Source organism: Tupaia chinensis, unplaced genomic scaffold (genome assembly GCF_000334495.1).
Source record: "Tupaia chinensis unplaced genomic scaffold, TupChi_1.0 Scaffold000316_1, whole genome shotgun sequence".
In the NCBI taxonomy this organism is placed as follows: Eukaryota; Metazoa; Chordata; class Mammalia; order Scandentia; family Tupaiidae; genus Tupaia; species Tupaia belangeri.
Genome location: NW_006159809.1, coordinates 4,809,291 through 4,826,115, shown reverse-complemented (window position 1 = coordinate 4,826,115; position 16,825 = coordinate 4,809,291). Strand labels below are relative to the sequence as shown.

The 16,825-nt window shown below is 46.4% G+C and overlaps 1 long non-coding RNA gene across 2 annotated transcripts in view; it reads right to left on the bottom strand.

The window, feature by feature from the left end:
• The window catches only part of LOC102486458 (uncharacterized), a 21,160-nt gene extending 4,338 nt beyond the window's left edge, over positions 1-16,822 (bottom strand). For both annotated transcript variants that reach the window (XR_334965.2, XR_334966.2), the window contains exon 1: positions 16,690-16,822. This is a non-coding gene — a long non-coding RNA (uncharacterized LOC102486458). The remainder of the gene's footprint in view (positions 1-16,689) is intronic.
• Between the last annotated feature and the right edge of the window lie 3 nt (positions 16,823-16,825).

The window sequence follows — 16,825 nt, the reverse complement described above, 5'->3', positions numbered from 1 at the left end:
AGAACGCAGCGCAGTGTGGCCATCCCCCCTGGGGGGTGATTTCTCGCTTTCTGTCTCTCTGTCTCTCTCTTTCTGGCGAGCGGACGCACCCTGTAGCAAAAACCTCTCAAAAAAAAAAAAAAAAGAGTGCATGAGAGAGAAGCACCCTCAATAGGGCTTCCTTATGTTGTAATCCACTTTCCCTGGCCCTCCAGCTCATCGGGATCTTGGGCTCATGTGTGTAAGCTCAGTGTGTTTTCAGCTTGACTGAGGATCCATACCCATAGTTGGCCACTTGGCTTCTAGCACTGCAGTTGAGTTTGTCACCCACTGTGCCACCAAGCTGCACCACAGTTAAAAAATTATACAGAAACTGTGTGTGTGGGGGGGAGGGGCGGGATCTGTATCGATCTTAGACAGCTAAGAAGTGATCAACAGACATTTCTTATTTTTACTGCTCAGCTCCAGTGTCTCTAGGGACTGACCCCTAGTTTCCCCTTACACAGGGGTCCAGATGGAAGCCAGTTAGGAACCAGGCCACACAGCAGGAGGTGAGCTGCGGTGAGTGAGGGAAGATTCATCTATATTTACTGCCGCTTCCAATCACTAGCTTTACTACCTGAGCTCCGCCCCCTGTCAGATCAGCAGTAGCATTAGATTCTCATAGAAGCACCTAGAAGGGACCAATTAGTTGCAGGAAAACAAGCTCAGGGCTCAGATTCTGCATTATGGCAGGTTGTATAATCATTTTGTTATACATTGCAATGTAATAATAATAGAAAGTGTTGGGGCCAGCAGGTGGTGTGGTGGTTAAGGGTGCTGGAATAGGACCAGCAGTTAGCATAATGGCTATGTCGCTGGACTCCCATGTAGTTGATCGTGGTTCGAATCCCAGACCCAGTGACTTAAACTCATGCCAGGCGCATGTGCATGCGTGTCAAGATCCTGAGAGGAGACTAGAGGAGAAGGGATTGGGGCATGGCCATGCCCCCTGGGGTAGGGGGGGATTTCTCACTTTCTATCTCTCTGTCTCTCTCTGTCTTTCTAGCGAGTGCAAGCGCCCTATGGCAAAAACCTCTCCAAAAAAAAAAAAAAAGGGTGCTGGACTTCCACATGACTACAGTTCAACTCCCAGACATGGCGCCTTTCTTTCTCACTTTCCCTCTGTCTCTCTGTCCTCCTCTGGTCAAATTAAAATAAGTAAACAAGTAAAGTTAAAATAAATAAAAAAAATTAAAAATAATAGAAAGTGCACAATAAATGTAATGCTCTTGAATCATCCCCAAACCATCCCTCCCAACCTCTGCTCTATTGGTGGAAAAACTGTCTTTCATAAAACCTGTCGCTGGTGCCAAAAAGGTTGGAGGGGGCCAGCAGATGGTGTAGCGGTTATATCGCTGTATTGCCACATGATTGACTGTGGTTCAAGTCCTGGACATGGTGGCTTGAAACTCAGGCCAACACATGTACATGGGTGCCCAAGATCCTGGGAGGAGAATGGAGGAGAAGGGATTGCAATATAATAATCCCCTCTGGGGATGATTTCTCACTTTCTCTCTCACTGTCTCTCTCTCTGTCTCTCTCTCACTGGCAAGGGCACATGCCCTAAGGCAAAAACTCTAAAAACAAATATAAAAAAAAAAAGGTTGGGGACTACTGACTTATGGAAGCATTCCCCTAATTGTAAATGGGTTTGTGTAGGGCTGACCTCACAGTCTAGGTCTGTCCCCCTGGAGTCACGGAGATCTGGTCAGTAATGGACATACTTCTCAATCCAGGCCAATCCAGGCACTCCGGGACCTGTGCTCAGCTGCAAGGAGTGAGCCTGGAGTGGCTCTGCCATTTCTGTCCTCTCTTTGGAAGGGAAAAAGGACTCCTGATGCTATCACTTGAGCATCGAGGTGTGCCTCAAACATTAGCCCAGGACTTGTCAATTGTGTAGGGCAACAAAAGCCACGTGTAGTTTAAACAGTCAGTCGCCAGTCTCGAGTAATGAAACTCTAGACTAATACAATGACTGGTGTCAAAAACAAAGCCTGGACTTCTCTCACCCGCTCCCCAATATTTCCTTCAACTAAGCCACTGTCCTCCCAGCTACACCACCAGCCATCTTGGTTTTTCTCTTTCTGCTAAATTTGAAGACCTCCTGATCTCCCCTTCAGAATGCTTTCATCCAGATTCCTCTTTCTGCAGGTGAATCCTGCTCAGACTCCTTCCATAGCTCCCTACATCAACCAACTGCAGCCAGACTCCAGCTTCCCGATCAGGCCTCCCGCACTCTTGCCAATTTAAATGTGAAAAATGACCTGGCTGTGTTTCACTTGTAGTTCTTTGATTATAGTGGCTGGACATTTTTCACACTCTTTTTTAAAGAACTATTTTATTTACCTTTATTTATTTATTTTAATTTGCCCAGACAGGGACAGAGCAAGAGAGAAAGAGAGAGGAAAAAAAATTGAGAAAGCAAGCCTCCAGGTCCGGGACTCGAACCATGGTCAGCCATATGGGAGTTCAGTACCCTTAACCACCACGCCACTTGCCAGCCCCACACATTTATCAGTCATCTGCGCCTCTTTGGAGACTTACTTATGTACTACTTGGCACATTTTTATACTGAACCTTCGTATTTTCTTATTGATTTGCAAAGGCTTTTTATAATATTGATCCTTTGTCATTTATCTACTGCAAATAATTTTTCTCAAGTATGTGAATAGGCTTTTACTTTTGTTTATATTCTTTATTGATATGTTTTAAAGTATACTTCAGAAAAATCTTTAGTATTTCTTTCTTTGTTCTTTTCTAATTTTTGCCAAAGGGTACACTTGCCAGAGAGAGGGAGGGAGAAAGCACCCCCCGTGGGAAATGGTCACACTGCAATCCCTTCTCCTTCATGTCTCCCTCCTCTCAGGATTCTGAGCCCATATGCCCACACACCCAGCATGTTTCTCAGGCCACTGGGTCCAGGACTTCAGCTGCATAGTTGGCCATGTGGGATCCAGTCACGTTCACCATCACACCACCAGCTAGCCCAAAATCTTCATTATTTCTAATTTCGCCATCATGCTTAGGAAGTCTGTCCTTACCCAAAGATTATGTAAACAGTTACATATGTTTACTTTCAGTATCTGATTTTCTTCTTTAAAAATTCCAGATTTTTTTTTTTAAATTAAGGGCTTTAAGTAAATAACCATGGTACTATAAATTGATAATCATTTGGTAGTATGCAAATACCTCAGGCTGTATGATTTCCTTTTATTTGGATTTTAGTCTAGCTAGAAATTTTTTTTTTTTGGAGAGGTTTTTGCTATAGGGCACGTGCACTCGCCAGAGAGACAGAGAGACAGAAAGCAAGAAATCACCCCCAGGGCGGATGGCCATGCCATAATCCCTTCTCCTCCATTCTCCTCTTGGGATCTTGGGCATGCACGCACATGCGCCTGGCATGAGTTTAAGCTACCGGGTCTGGGACTTGAACCACGGTCGACTACATGGGAGTCCAGCAACATAGCCATTACGCTAACTGTTGGTCCCCCAGCTAGACATTTTTTTTTTTGGAGAGATTTTCACTATAGGGTGCGTGTGCTCGCCAGACAGACAGAGAGAGACATAGAGACAGAAAGCGAGAAATCACCCCCCAGGGGGGATGGTCACGCCGCAATCCCTTCTCCTCCATTCTCCTCTCGGGATCTTGGGCACGCACGCACACGCGCCCAGCGTGAGTTTTAAGCCACCGGGTCCGGGACGCGAACCGCAGTCGACTACGTGGAGTCCAGCGACATAGCCATTACGCTAACTACTGGTTCCCCAGCTAGAAATTTTTGATGTGCATGAAAAGACAGGAATTAAAAAAACAAAAACTTTTCTTCATAGACCTTTTCAACATATTCAGAAACAGAGAGAATGTTAGGATGAGCTCCTTTGTGCCCATCATTGAGCTCTAACAATGACCAACTCATGGCTAATTTTGTTTCATCTGAACACTGCTCCCTTACTTCACACTGTCTCATTCCACCACTAGATGATTTTGAGCAAATTCTAAATATCTAGATATTATATTATTTTACCCATAAATACCCTAGTATGTATGAAACAGAACTTATTTTTTAAGGTTTTTGATATAGGGCACATGAATTAATAGCAGAGACAGAGACAGTAAAGGGAAAGTGAGAAACACCCCATGGGGGGATAGCCATGTCACAATCCCTTCTCCATTCTCCTCTCAGAGTTTTGGGTATGCATGCATATGCACCTGATGTGATTTTTCAAGCCTCCAGGTGTGGGACTTGAACCACAGTTGGTCACGTGGGAGTCTAGCACCTTAACCAGTACATCACCTGCTGGCCCCTCTTGTTTTTTAAATAAATATTTGGGGGCCAGTCAATGGCATTGCGGTTGAGGCAGCTGGATTCTGGGTGGCCAAATAGGCGATTTGAGTCCCAGATCTGGCAGCTTGAGAAATATTCCAGGCACACGTGTGTACATGCCCAGAATCCCATGAGAATGGTGAAGAGGGGACTGTGGTATAGCCATCCCTTATGAGGTGCTTTCTCACCACCCCCCCTCCAGCAAGCATGCACCTTGTAGCAAATTTTTAAAATAATAAATAAAAATAAATAAGTATTTAGGGCGAGTTAGTGGCATGGCAGTTAAGGAGAAGCTGGATCCACATGGCTGACTATGTGATTCAAGTCCTGGACCCAGAGGCTTGAAAAACATGCTGGGAGAAAGAGTGCGTGTGCACCCATGCACTCAAAACCCCAAAAGGAGGGAGAAACGGAGAAGGGATTGTGGCATGACCATCCTCCATGGCAGACGCTTCCTCGCTTTTCCTCTCTCTCTCTCTCTCTCTCTCTCTCTCTCTCTCTCTGTCTCTGTCTTTTTTTTTTATGGCTGACTGTGGTTTGAGTCCCAGACCTGGCAACTTGCTTTCTCATTTTCCCTCTCTCTCTGATGAGCCCATGTGCCCTATAGCAAATTAAAATAATAATAATAATAATACATAAAATTAAATAATTATTTTTAAAAACCATTTATTTTATTTATTATTATTATTAATTTGCTATAGGGCACATGTGCTCACTAAAGAGAGAGAGAGAGAAAGAGGGAAAGTGAGAAGACTCAAACCGTGGTTGGCCATGTGGAAATCCAGAGCCTTAACAGCCACCTGCTGGCTCCAAATAAATAATTTTTTTTTGAAGAAGTTTTTGCTATAGGGCACGTGCGCTTGCCAAAAAGACAGAGAGAGTCAGAGAGATAGAAAGCAAGAAATCATCCCCCAGGGGGGATGGCCACACCGCAATCCTTTCTCCTCCATTCTCCTCTCGGGATCTTGGGCACGCACGCACACACGCCTGGTGTGAGTTTAAGCCACTGGGTCTTGGACTCGAACCGTGGTCGGCTACATGAGAGTTCAGCGACATAGCCATCATGCTAACTGCTGGTCCCCCAAATAAATAATTCTTAAAAAACAATCCAATATATAGATAAAAGATACTTAGTGGTTTTTCCCAACATTGCCATATGTTAGGTGTATTAAAACACAAAAAGTCTTGAGAGGTAAATTGAAAAGATAACTTTCTAAAAAGAACAAGGCCCTCCAAATCTATTTAAAGAGCGAGGAAAAAAGGACACATACACATAACACTATGAATTAGAAAAGGGCTAAAACCACTGGCACAGAGAAATTATTTTTAAATTACTAAAATGCTACCATGTACAACTCTTGGCCCACATTTTTCAATTTGGATGAAGGGAATGCTTTTCTAGGAAAAAATAAATTATCAAAATTGACTCAAGAAGAAATAAAAAACCTGAGTAGACTAACAACTATACACAAAACTGAAGAAATTGGCAACGTGACCATGGATATTTCTTACAAAGCTCAGTTCATGTGCACATTCATTACCGTTCAAGAACAAGGTTATCCTGTGATACATGGTCAGCCTGTATCAGAGTATCTATATGTGCCTGTCCATCCCACTTGAGTGCTGGTCCTTCTTATGGGGGACATCTTTCAGGTCTTCATCAATAGCAAGTTTTCTCCCCCCTTGCCCCTCCCACTATGAACTTTTTGTGTGTTTGTTTTCTTGGTTGTTGTTTTTGTTTTTTAGGTTTTTGCCAAAGGGCATGTGTGCTCGCTGGAGAGAGAGAGAGAGATAGAGGGAAAGTGAGAAACCACCCCCCCAGGGAGGAGGCCCAAGCCACAATCCCTTCTATTTTTGGGGGGGAGAAGTTTTTTGCTATAGGGCACATGAGCTCACCAGAAAGACAGAGAGAGACAGAGAGACAGCAAGAAATCACCCCCCCCCAGGGGGGATAGCCACACCACAATTCCTTCTCCTCCTTTCTCCTCTCGGGATCTTGGGCATGCACGCACACGGGCCCAGTGTGAATTTAAGCCACCGGGTCCGGGACTTGAACTGCGGTTGACTACATGGGAGTCCAGTGACATAGTCATTATGCTAACTGCTGGTCCCCACAATCCCTTCTTTAGTCTCCTCTTGGGATTTTGGGCATGTACATATCTGGCATGATTCTCAAGCCACCAGGGTGAGTACTGAAACCACAGTTGGCCATGTGGGAGTCCAGCACTTTAACCACCATGCCACCTGCTGGTCCCTTATCTGTACTATTTTTTTAAAGACAGGATGTGTCATTATGTCACAATCTTCCTGCCTCAGCCTCCCAAGTCACTAGAATTATAAGCTCACGCCTCCATGTCCAGCCCACCATGAACCTCTGAGGTACGCTTTCTGCCTGCATAGCACCCTGCTAGACAGGGTCTGAGAGAGCAGAGGACAGGAAAAATACGGGAATGTAGAACTGAGAATGGATGTGAAAGTGGGGGAGGAGAAGAGCTTCTGGGGTCCAGGTGGCTTTTCACTCCAGACCAGTCTGCCCTATAGTTTTGCCCCATCTGCTGGAAACAGTCTTAGAAATATTTTTTTGTATTTAAATATCTCCATAGCATGAGTATGAAGCTCTGCTTGAATGTAGGCAAGAAGGTCATGGCAGCAAGGAAGGAAAGGAGGAAGAAGAAACAGAAGTGTTGGGTTAGCCAGGTGGCACGGTGGTTTAAGGCAGCTGGGTTCCACATGGCCAACTGTGGAGCTCAAGTCCTGGACTCAGGCTTTAAAGACTCATTGGGCCCATGTGCATGTGTGCCCAAGAATCCCAAGAGAGATAAGTGGAGGAGAAGGTGTGGTCATCTCCCCAGGGGGTAATTGCTCACTTTTTTTTAGGAGAGTTTTTTTGCTATAGGGCATGTGAGCTCACCAGAGAGACAGAGAGAGACAGAAAGTGAGAAGTCACCCCCCAGGGGGATGGCCATGCCACAATCCCTTCTCCTCCATTCTCCTCCCAAGATCTTGAGGACACACGCAAACGCGCCTGGCATGAATTTAAACCACCAAGCCTGGGACTTGAACTGCAGTTGACTATGTGGAAGTCCAGTGATACAACCATTATGCCATCTGCTGGTCCCAGCTGCTCACTTTTTTAAAAAAAGATTACCCCCCATGGGGCACGCGCACTTGCTGGGAGACACACAAAGAGAGGGGAAATGAGAAATCTGGGTGTGTGGGTGTGTGTGTGTGTGTGTGTGTTTGTGTGTGGCCATGCCACAATCCCTTCTCCTCCACTCTCCTCTTGGGATTTGGGGTACATATGCATATGTGCCTTGCTTGTTTTCCACGCCACCAGGTCCAGGACTTGAATCATGAAGTCAGTCATGTGGGATCCAGTGCCTTAACCACCACAGGACCTACTGGCCCACTTTCTCATTTTTTCTCTCTCCTTCTGTCTTTCTAGCAAGTGCACATGCCCTATGATAAACTGAACAACAGAAAGGAAAAAAAAGTGCTGTCTATTCAAAGACCATCATGATCCTGTACTATGTACACCATGACAGAATAGGCAGATATTTTCTTTTGCATTCCAGTCTCCCCAAATCACTTCTTGAAGTCCTAAGAGCTGCCTCCTTTTTCAGTCTGTCCCTTTCTCTTAGCAATCCAAAATCTGTTATGCCCCCATCTCCAACCTGAAATACCTATCTCAAATCTACTTTTTTTCAAGTCCAACTTAAGATTTTCTTTGGACAGAAGGATTCTTCAGATGCAACTACTGGGAGGCACTTTTGTTTTGTTTTGTTTTTTAAGATTTTCAGGCATGTGAGTCCTATCTCTTGAAACAAGACCAGCTACTTCAAGTTGTTACTCTAGGGACCAGCAGTTGGCGTAATGGTTATGTCACTGGACTTCCATGTAGTCGACTGCAGTTCTAGTCCTGGATCCGGTGGCTTAAACTCACGCCGAGCGCGTGTGCATGCATGCCCAAGATCCCAAGAGGAGAATGGAGGAGAAGGAATTGTGGTGTGACCATCCCCCCTGGGGGGTGATTTCTTGCTTTCTCTCTCTCTGTCTTTCTGGCAAGCGCACACGCCCTATAGCAAAAACCTCTCCAAAAAAAAAAAGATGTTACTCTAGTTTTCTGCTGTCACATTGCTGCATGAAATAATCTTGCATTTCTATGGCTTCTGCTGCCACATGGTCACAGATACAATTTCTGCAGTGGACATTATTTTCATCGGGTTAGCAAGACTTCTTCACCTCTGGTGACAGAAACATCTCCTTTCTTTGGTGAGATGCCCTTCCCTAGGATTGGCAGGACTGTCGATCACAGTGGGGTGGACGCATTCCTTAAGCTGAGCCAACAGAGACCTCCCTAGGGGTTCACATGAAAGATCAAGGAGTTCTGTTGTCCTTTTGGGATCACATGCCAGGATGACCATGCTGTCTATGGCTTTGTGCAAACTCCACCCACCCACAGGGAGAGCCCACGCATGGTGGGGAAAATGTGGCCACACACAGAGTGAAGCTGAGCCTAGAGCTAGAGGGAGCGTCCTCACCACATTTTTGAGAACCTGGATGCCAAAACTCCACTCATATCACTTCTTTCCAGTTAGATGAATGGGTAAATGTCTTTGCATGTATGTGAGTGTGCTTAAAATAGTTTTGGTTAGATTTCTGTCACATGCAATCAAGAGTCCTAATACTCTCCCAAATCTGTATTTATAGACTAAAGCTCTGTTCAATTGTAAATGCATTTCATGCACTGAGTACCTTCTCTGTGCCATCAACTATATACTGCATACCAGAGCTGTGCTAGGTATGCTGAGGATCCAGTTTGGGGCTAATAGGTGGCATGGTAGTTACAGCGCTGGTTTCCCACATGGCCAATCACAGTTCGAGTCCTGGACCTGGCTGCTTGAACATCATGCTGGGCGTGTGTGCATGCATGCCCAAGTTATCAAGAGGAGAATAAAGGACAAGGGATTGCAATGTGGCCATCCCTCCTGGGGAGGTTTGCTTTCTCACTTTGCCTCTCACTGTCTCTCTCTGATGAGCACACGTGCCCTATAGTAAAAACCTGAAAAAAAAGAAAAGAAGATACAGTCCTTGCCATCAAGCAGCTTGTGATATGCTGGGGTAGACTGAGGCATTAGATGATACAGTTATGAAAAATGCAAGGACTTCAAAAGTTCACAGAAAAATAAAACTAAAGTATGAGTTTATTTTGATGCAAAAAATATTCAACCCATGTGTAATTTTTTGAAATGTGCATTTTCTATGAACTTGCTGATGGTCGCTCATAAAATGTTATACAAGAGGTAGGCACAGGATTCTATGTTTAACCTATATCGAGGAACTGGGGGACTGGAAAACCTCTTGAAGAGTAAAGTAGAATTCCTAAGCAAGAAAGGGCAGTTACCAGTCCAGGTGAGGAGAAAATGGCATCTGGAGTGGATCGTACAGCATGGGCCAAGACAAGGAAGTGAGAGGGAGTCTGCCCCTTCTGGGAACTAAAGGGTAAGCTCTATGAGGTTCCTGTGCCTGGCGCAGAGTAGGTGCTCATAAGTGTTTGTGGGGTGAATGAATGGCAAGGATTTGATCAGGTGCGTAGTTCAGTAAGTTGACTACAGAGGGTCAAGGTCGAGAAGGAGGCTGTTGGAACACTGGAAGTAGAAATTAGTGACTGAGGTAGCAGGAGTGGGAATGGAGAGAAGGGACATGGGAGCAACTTAAGAAGTGCCAAGTGACCAGGTGACCAAATGACTGTGGCAGGCAAGAAAAGGGAAGCTGAGGATGAGGCTCAGGTTTGGGTTTCAGGCAATTGTGTAGGTATAAATATGGCTCAGGAGGGAGGGGAAGTGGAGGAAGGCAGGCTTTGGGGAGAAATGAGTTTGTCTGTGAGTCCATAAATTTAAGGTTCCAGCGGGCCTTGGAAGTAGAGCTATTTAGTATATGGTTTGCGAAATATGAAGCCAAAATACAGTTTGGGGGGCTAGACAGTGGCGTAGAGGTAAAATACAATGCTCTGTGAGGCTGACCTACATGGGAGGTTCTGACTTCATGTCCGGAGACCTCTCCCAGTACACTGGGTACAGGTGTGCCCATGACTCAGAGGTGTCTGAGACTGTGTGGACTGTGGCATCAGGACATGTTAGAAGTGCTGTCTCTCTCTTGCTCACGGAAGAAACTATTTTTTTTTTAGAGATTTTTTTTTTTTTACTATAGGGCTTATGTGCTCCCTGGAGAGTCAGAGAGAAAGAGAGAGAAATCATCCTCCCCCCAGGAGGTAGGAATGGCCATGCCACAATTCCTTCTCCTCCATTCTCCTCTCAGGATTTTGGGCATGCACACACATACACCTGAAGTGAGTTTTAAGTCACCAGGTCTGGGACTCGAACCACAGTTGACCATGTGGGAGTCTAGCGATGTAACTGTTATGCCATCTGCTGGTCCCCCAACAAATGTTTTAAAATACAGTTTTATGGAGACCAGCAGGTGGTGTGGTGGTTAAGGCACTGGACACTCGCACATGGACAATTATGGTTCAAGTCCCAGACCTGGTGGCTTGCTTTCTCACTTTCTCTCTGTGTCTCTTTCTGTCTCACCCTGGTCAAACTAAAAACAAAACAAAGCAAAACAAAACAAAAAACAGTTTGGCAGCTTATAAAAAAATAAAAGTAGATAAGCAAGCCCAAGGAGAAGGCACAGAGAGAGGAGATCAGGGGAAAAGATGGATGCTTAGAGAGGCAGAGGAGGGAGAATCAAGAGTTTCCTAATTACCAGCAGCAGAAAGAAGAGTTCTGGCAGGACGCCTTAGGGAAGAGAAGATACCAGAGAGGGAGGAGGTAACCAATGTGGAAATAATGTCCAATAAGAGCAGAAGTAGGAAAGGCCTGCTGGGGACTTTTGAGAGGGCTGCTCTCATGAGCATGGCTGATGTGGGGTGAGGAGTGAGTGAGCTGAGGAAGTGAGAAAAGATGGTAATGAATACAGGTAATGTCCCCCCTACTTATGAAGGGGACAAGGCAGCCTGGAGAATCCAGAAGCAGTTTTTTTTTTTTTAAGAATTATTTACTCAATTTTATTTATTATTATTCTTCAATTTGACCAGAGAGAGACAGAGAGAAGGAAAGTGAAAAAGCAAGGTGTCCAGGACTCCATAGTCAGCCATGTGGGAGTCCAGCACCTTAAGGACCACACCACTTGCCAGCCCCCAGAAGCAGTTAAGATGGGAGAGACTTGAACATTTAAAAATGTGTCTGAGAGATAACCTAATTCTACTCTATACCATTATTTCCACTGGCCTGAGGCATGGATATAGGGCCTTAGATCTGAAATTTAGGCTATGCTTTTAAAAAATCCTTCATGTGTGTGGGGGAGGGAATGGCTGATGGTGTTGTAGCTAAGATGCTGGATTCCCACATGGCTAACTGCAGCTCGAGTCCTGGATCTGACAGCTTGCTGGCTCACTTTCCCTTGCTTTCTTTCTTTGGTTAAATTAACAATAACAACAATAATAATACATAAAATAAAATAATTATCTTAAAAAATGCTTCTTAGGCCCAGCTTGGTGGTGCTGCAGTAACACACTGCCCAAGTGACGCTGGATCCATATGGGAGACTGTGGGAGTGGTTCCCTGGTTGGCTGTACAATGCTAGGCCTTCATGCCCATGATCTTTGTTAGCTGGGATGGTTGGTGGAGGGGACTGCAGCATGAGACCCTGTTGATGGTGCTTATCTCTCTCTCTCTCCTCTTCTGTCTCTGTCTCTCACAAAAAAAAAATTAAAAGAAAAATGAGCCAGTCCCCTGGCCTAGTGGTTGAGGGAGTCAGATCCCACATGGTTGACCACAGTTCAAATCTTGGCCTTGGTGCTTGAAGAACATACTCAGTGTGTGGGCATGACCAAAATCCTGAAAGGAGGGAGAAATGGAGAAAGGATTGTGGCATGACCACACCCCACTGAAGATGCTTTCTTCTTCTTCCTCTCTCCCTTTTTGCTGAGCACACACTCTGACAATTAGAATAAAAGGGGGTGGGGATAAATAAATAAATAAATAAATACTTCTTGGACGCAGCCAGTCAAGAGAGTGAGAATGAATAGGGAGCTATTTCAGTGTTGGCAGCTCAAAGCTTAATATGGCTAATACTGAATTCCCAATACCACAACTCCCACCTTCAAATTCACTTTTTTTCTCCTAATTTTTGCCAAAGGGCATGGACAATCACTGAAGAGAAAGAGAGAGGCAGAGACAGAGAGAGAGAAAGCGAGAAAGCACCTCCTATGGGCCCTGGTCACACAGAGAACCTCCATCTCGCCTTCCTTTCAGGATTTTGCGCTTTCATGCACACAGGCTTGATATTTCTCAGGCCATCAGATCTAAGACTCGAACTACCAGGCCACTGGCTGGCACCAAATCTGCTTCTTTTTTATATTTCCTATACCAACATCCTCATTATTTGCTCAGCACCATGGATAGCGACCTCCAAGCTATCTCTGACTTCTCGCTCAGATCTCCTCACCGATTTTTGCCCACACTACCTCCTAAACCCTTGACTCTGTCGACTTCTTTTCTTACAACCACTGTCCCAGTTCAGACCTACATCCTCTTCTGTCTGGGTCACTGAGGCTGTCGCTAACTGGAGTCTCTAACTCCTCCAGCTTTGAATTCTCATGGCTTCCAACATTTTTTGCAAAAACTGCTCCAGTCATGTCACTTTTATTCTAAACAAAATCTCTGAAGGCTATCTTCTGAAAGGTCAAGTCCACCCTGCCTCGCCTGCCCTCAACACCGATTAGATTCAGCTTTGCTTTGCCAGCTCTAGCTTTCATCACTGCCTCCCTTCCACATGCATTCATAGTGAGCCCTGTAGGGCTTTGCTCCACTGGGAAGCACCATGTGTTGTTACGTTCCCAAGTCTAGTCCCATGCAGGTCCCTCTTTGAGTCTTCTCCAACTGGTGAATTCTTCAGGTTCAGCTTACATGTCACCTTTTCCATGAAGCCTTCTCCGCTGCTCCCCCAGTTTAAATCATAACGCAGCATAAATTTATCCCTACCATAGTTCTTTTTTTTTTTTTTTAAGAGGTTTTTGCTATAGGGCGTGTGCCCTCACCAGAGAGACCGAGAGAGACAGATTTATAGAAAGCGAGAAATGGCCCCCCAGGGGGGATGGCCACACTACAATCCCTTCTCCTCCATTCTCCTCTCGGCATCTTGGGCAAGCACGCAAACGTGCCCAGCATGAGTTTAAGCCACCAGGTCCGGGACGCAAACCGTGGTCGACTACATGGGAGTCCAGGGACATAGACATTACGCTAACTGCTGGTCCCCCTACCATAGTTCTTCAAGTTGGAAACAGGTACCACATACCAGTAGTCATGACCTGTTTGCAAATCAGACCCCTTCTTACACATACACTGGAGGCAGGGATAATACAACTGATTCATCCTCACACCTCCCTCACACACAGTAGACATTAGTATGTTATTAGAGGAATCACACTGAATAATGGATGACTTGATTGATTTCATATAACCAAAGCAATTTCCACCACTCCTTGTCATGGGGCTGGGTGAATTGGTTACAATAAAATCAATCTAAAAATTGCTTTGAATAACAGGTGCTTTCCTGGCTGTGTTGGTCACCTACTGGGAGGTAGGAACTTGCTGTGTCCTTCTCAACAGTGTCACTTGCTCTATCTCAACTCCAAAGTTTAAGGCTTATCTGCTTCATTCAATTCACCCAACAAAACATATCAACACAAGGCCTAAGTTAGACACTGGCCATACAACAATGAATGACTGTCATGCTATTAGGGTCCTTGCTATCTATTCGTCACAACAGAATATTTATTTATGAATGATTCTGGTCAGACCCCCACACACTACTCAGTCCTCCTAACATTGCCACCAAGCAGGTGATTCTGTCTCCATATTAGGATTAAAAAAACTTGAGGTCCAGAGTGGCCGAATTACTTGCCCAAGGCCACTATGGACAGTAACAGGCTGCTGCTTTGGTGAGCCCAATGAGACACGCCTCTCAGTGTCCTTGCCGTTTTGTGGTCCCCTCCCACACAGACTCAGGGCTTGGTCATGTAGTTTCCTTTGACCAATGGGACATTAGCAAGCCTGATGCAGGAAGAGATTTGATAAGTAGTTGTACCTTAGGACTTCTTTCTCCTGGAATATTTCCCCTTGGGATCCGGCTGCTGTGTAAGATACTTGGGCTAGACTTTAGAATGACTAGATGAGACCCCGGAGGATGAGAGGCCATTTGGATGTTCCACTCCTGCTGATCCCACAACCGAATGTAGCTGTGTGAGAAGTTCAAGTGAGAGCATAGAGCCCTAGCCACGGCCAACCACAGACCAAGAAATTTAACAAATCACAGTTGTTGTAAATCCCTAAATTCTAGGGTGGTACACTGTTGAGACTGAGAGAGGAGAATAGGTTTTGCACACGTGCATACATGCACACCGGCACACACAGACACCTGCACAGGTGTCCAGCCAGGCCTGAGCACAAGTGCCTTCCCCGCCTCCTGTAGAAACAGCTGGTGAGGGCTGGGGTTTGAGGGTGACTCCTCCCCCTTCTTTAGACTTCCTCCCTGTGGTCCCAGCTCTCCAGGGTTCCAGTGCATAACTGAAAGCACAACAAATTAGGAATTGAACCCAGTGCTACCTGACTGATTTCCAAACCTAGGCGCGTCTCTCGGTCCCAACACTAGATTCCTTTCAATTGAGAGTGCACTGTCACGCTAACACTGTAATAGCACAGCTTGGCCCATACTGATTGACTCAAGAAAGATTGTTTAACAAATGAATAAAGGGTGTAGTAGGCCTTGAGAGAGGTCAGAAGTCTAGGGAATTCAAAGGATGATGGCAAATTCTAGGATGGCAATTCTCCTACCAACCACCTATTATAAAATATTACAGACAAAAAGAAAAACAAGCTAGGTACCCTTAAATCTAGAAGCAACTGTGTTTCTCTGTCTCTTTCTCTCTGTTAAATTCAGATCAGGCAAAATCGAGAAGTTGGCAGAGTTTGTTTTTTGATGGTCTTTCTCTGTTCCCTTTACCCCAACTCCCTACCATGCCCAAGGAACCACCTCTCCTTTCCAGTTATCATTCAGGGCCCTGGAGCTCTTCCCCCCTCTTTTTATATAAAATGCAGGAAAGTAGTCAAAGAGGTAAAAATTACAGAAATAGAGGGAAAAGTCTCAGGTTTCATAACTGGATTTACATGGCAAAGGAATGAAGCTCAAAGCTCCGTGCTTTTGGGAGGCATCTGCCAGCAGGTGGAGGTGTTCTAAGGATGGGGAGGCAGCTGGAGGTGTCCGCATTACACACCTATTATACCCCTGTGGGTGGGGAATAAAGGAATGCCCCTGCCTCTCTAAATCCCTCTAAATTTCTAAAGAAGACTGGGGCTCTGGTTCTCCACACCTGCTACTGTGGTCCCAACAAGTGACTCCCCTCCCAGGGAGTCACCCTAGCTTGATGAAGACCCAAAAAGTGTCCATGCATCCAACCCCCTGCTTCCTGACAGCCCTTACATGGCCTTAGCTATTCTAAGCTCCCCCTCACTCTCCTGCAAACATGCACACACCGCCCAAGGTCACACACACAGGCTCCAGCACCTGGATCCCACACCCAGGAAACCAACTGGGCCCCTTGCTGCAGACTCCACCTAAGGAGAGAGCAGGCCCCACTCCGTACTCACAGGCAGACTGTGGGCAGCACACACAGGCACTGTGTCACACACACTCACATGCAAAGCAATGCAGACATGCCCACAGTACCTTTGGCGCACACATCCAGAGTCAACGAGGGCACATACACTCGGGCAGGCACTGAGATGTGAGGAGATGGAGACATACATGCACACACATGCATATCTCCAAATTATCACACGTGCACACTGGCACGCACAGACACCCGCACAGGTGCCCAGTCAGGCCTCTGCACAAGCCCCTCCCCCACCTCCCCAAGAAACAGGTGGGGAGGGCTGGGGTTTGAGGGCCCCCCTCCTCCTCCTTTTCCTTCCTCCCAGTGGTCCCAGCTCTCCAAGATTCAGAGCCCCAGTGGGGTTCTGGAGCTCACCCCCGCCCCCAAACCTGGCTCGTGAAGAGACGGGGGAGGGGGGGAGGGGAAGCCTGCTCTCAAATCGTTCTGATTTCAATTTCTTAAATTAACCCCTTCCCTGCCTCGGGCCTGGCCTGCCCAGAATCCCTGCCGGTTGGGCGGCCTCGCGGGCCTTTGGAGGGCTGTGGGGAGAAGGAAGAAGAGACAGCGACTGGGGTCCTCCCAGCCTTCCCTCTCCGGGAGTGGTCCTGCAGCGCGCCTGCGACTCGCCCTTACCTCCTCCACCCCACGGCGAGGCCAGGCCCCGCGGCCCTGGACTGGGGGTGCAGAGGCAGCCCCCGCGTGCCTGGTCCCGACGCAGGGCCGCCTCCGGGCCTCGGATATCGTTCCCCTCCCCCGCCTCGGGGGGGCG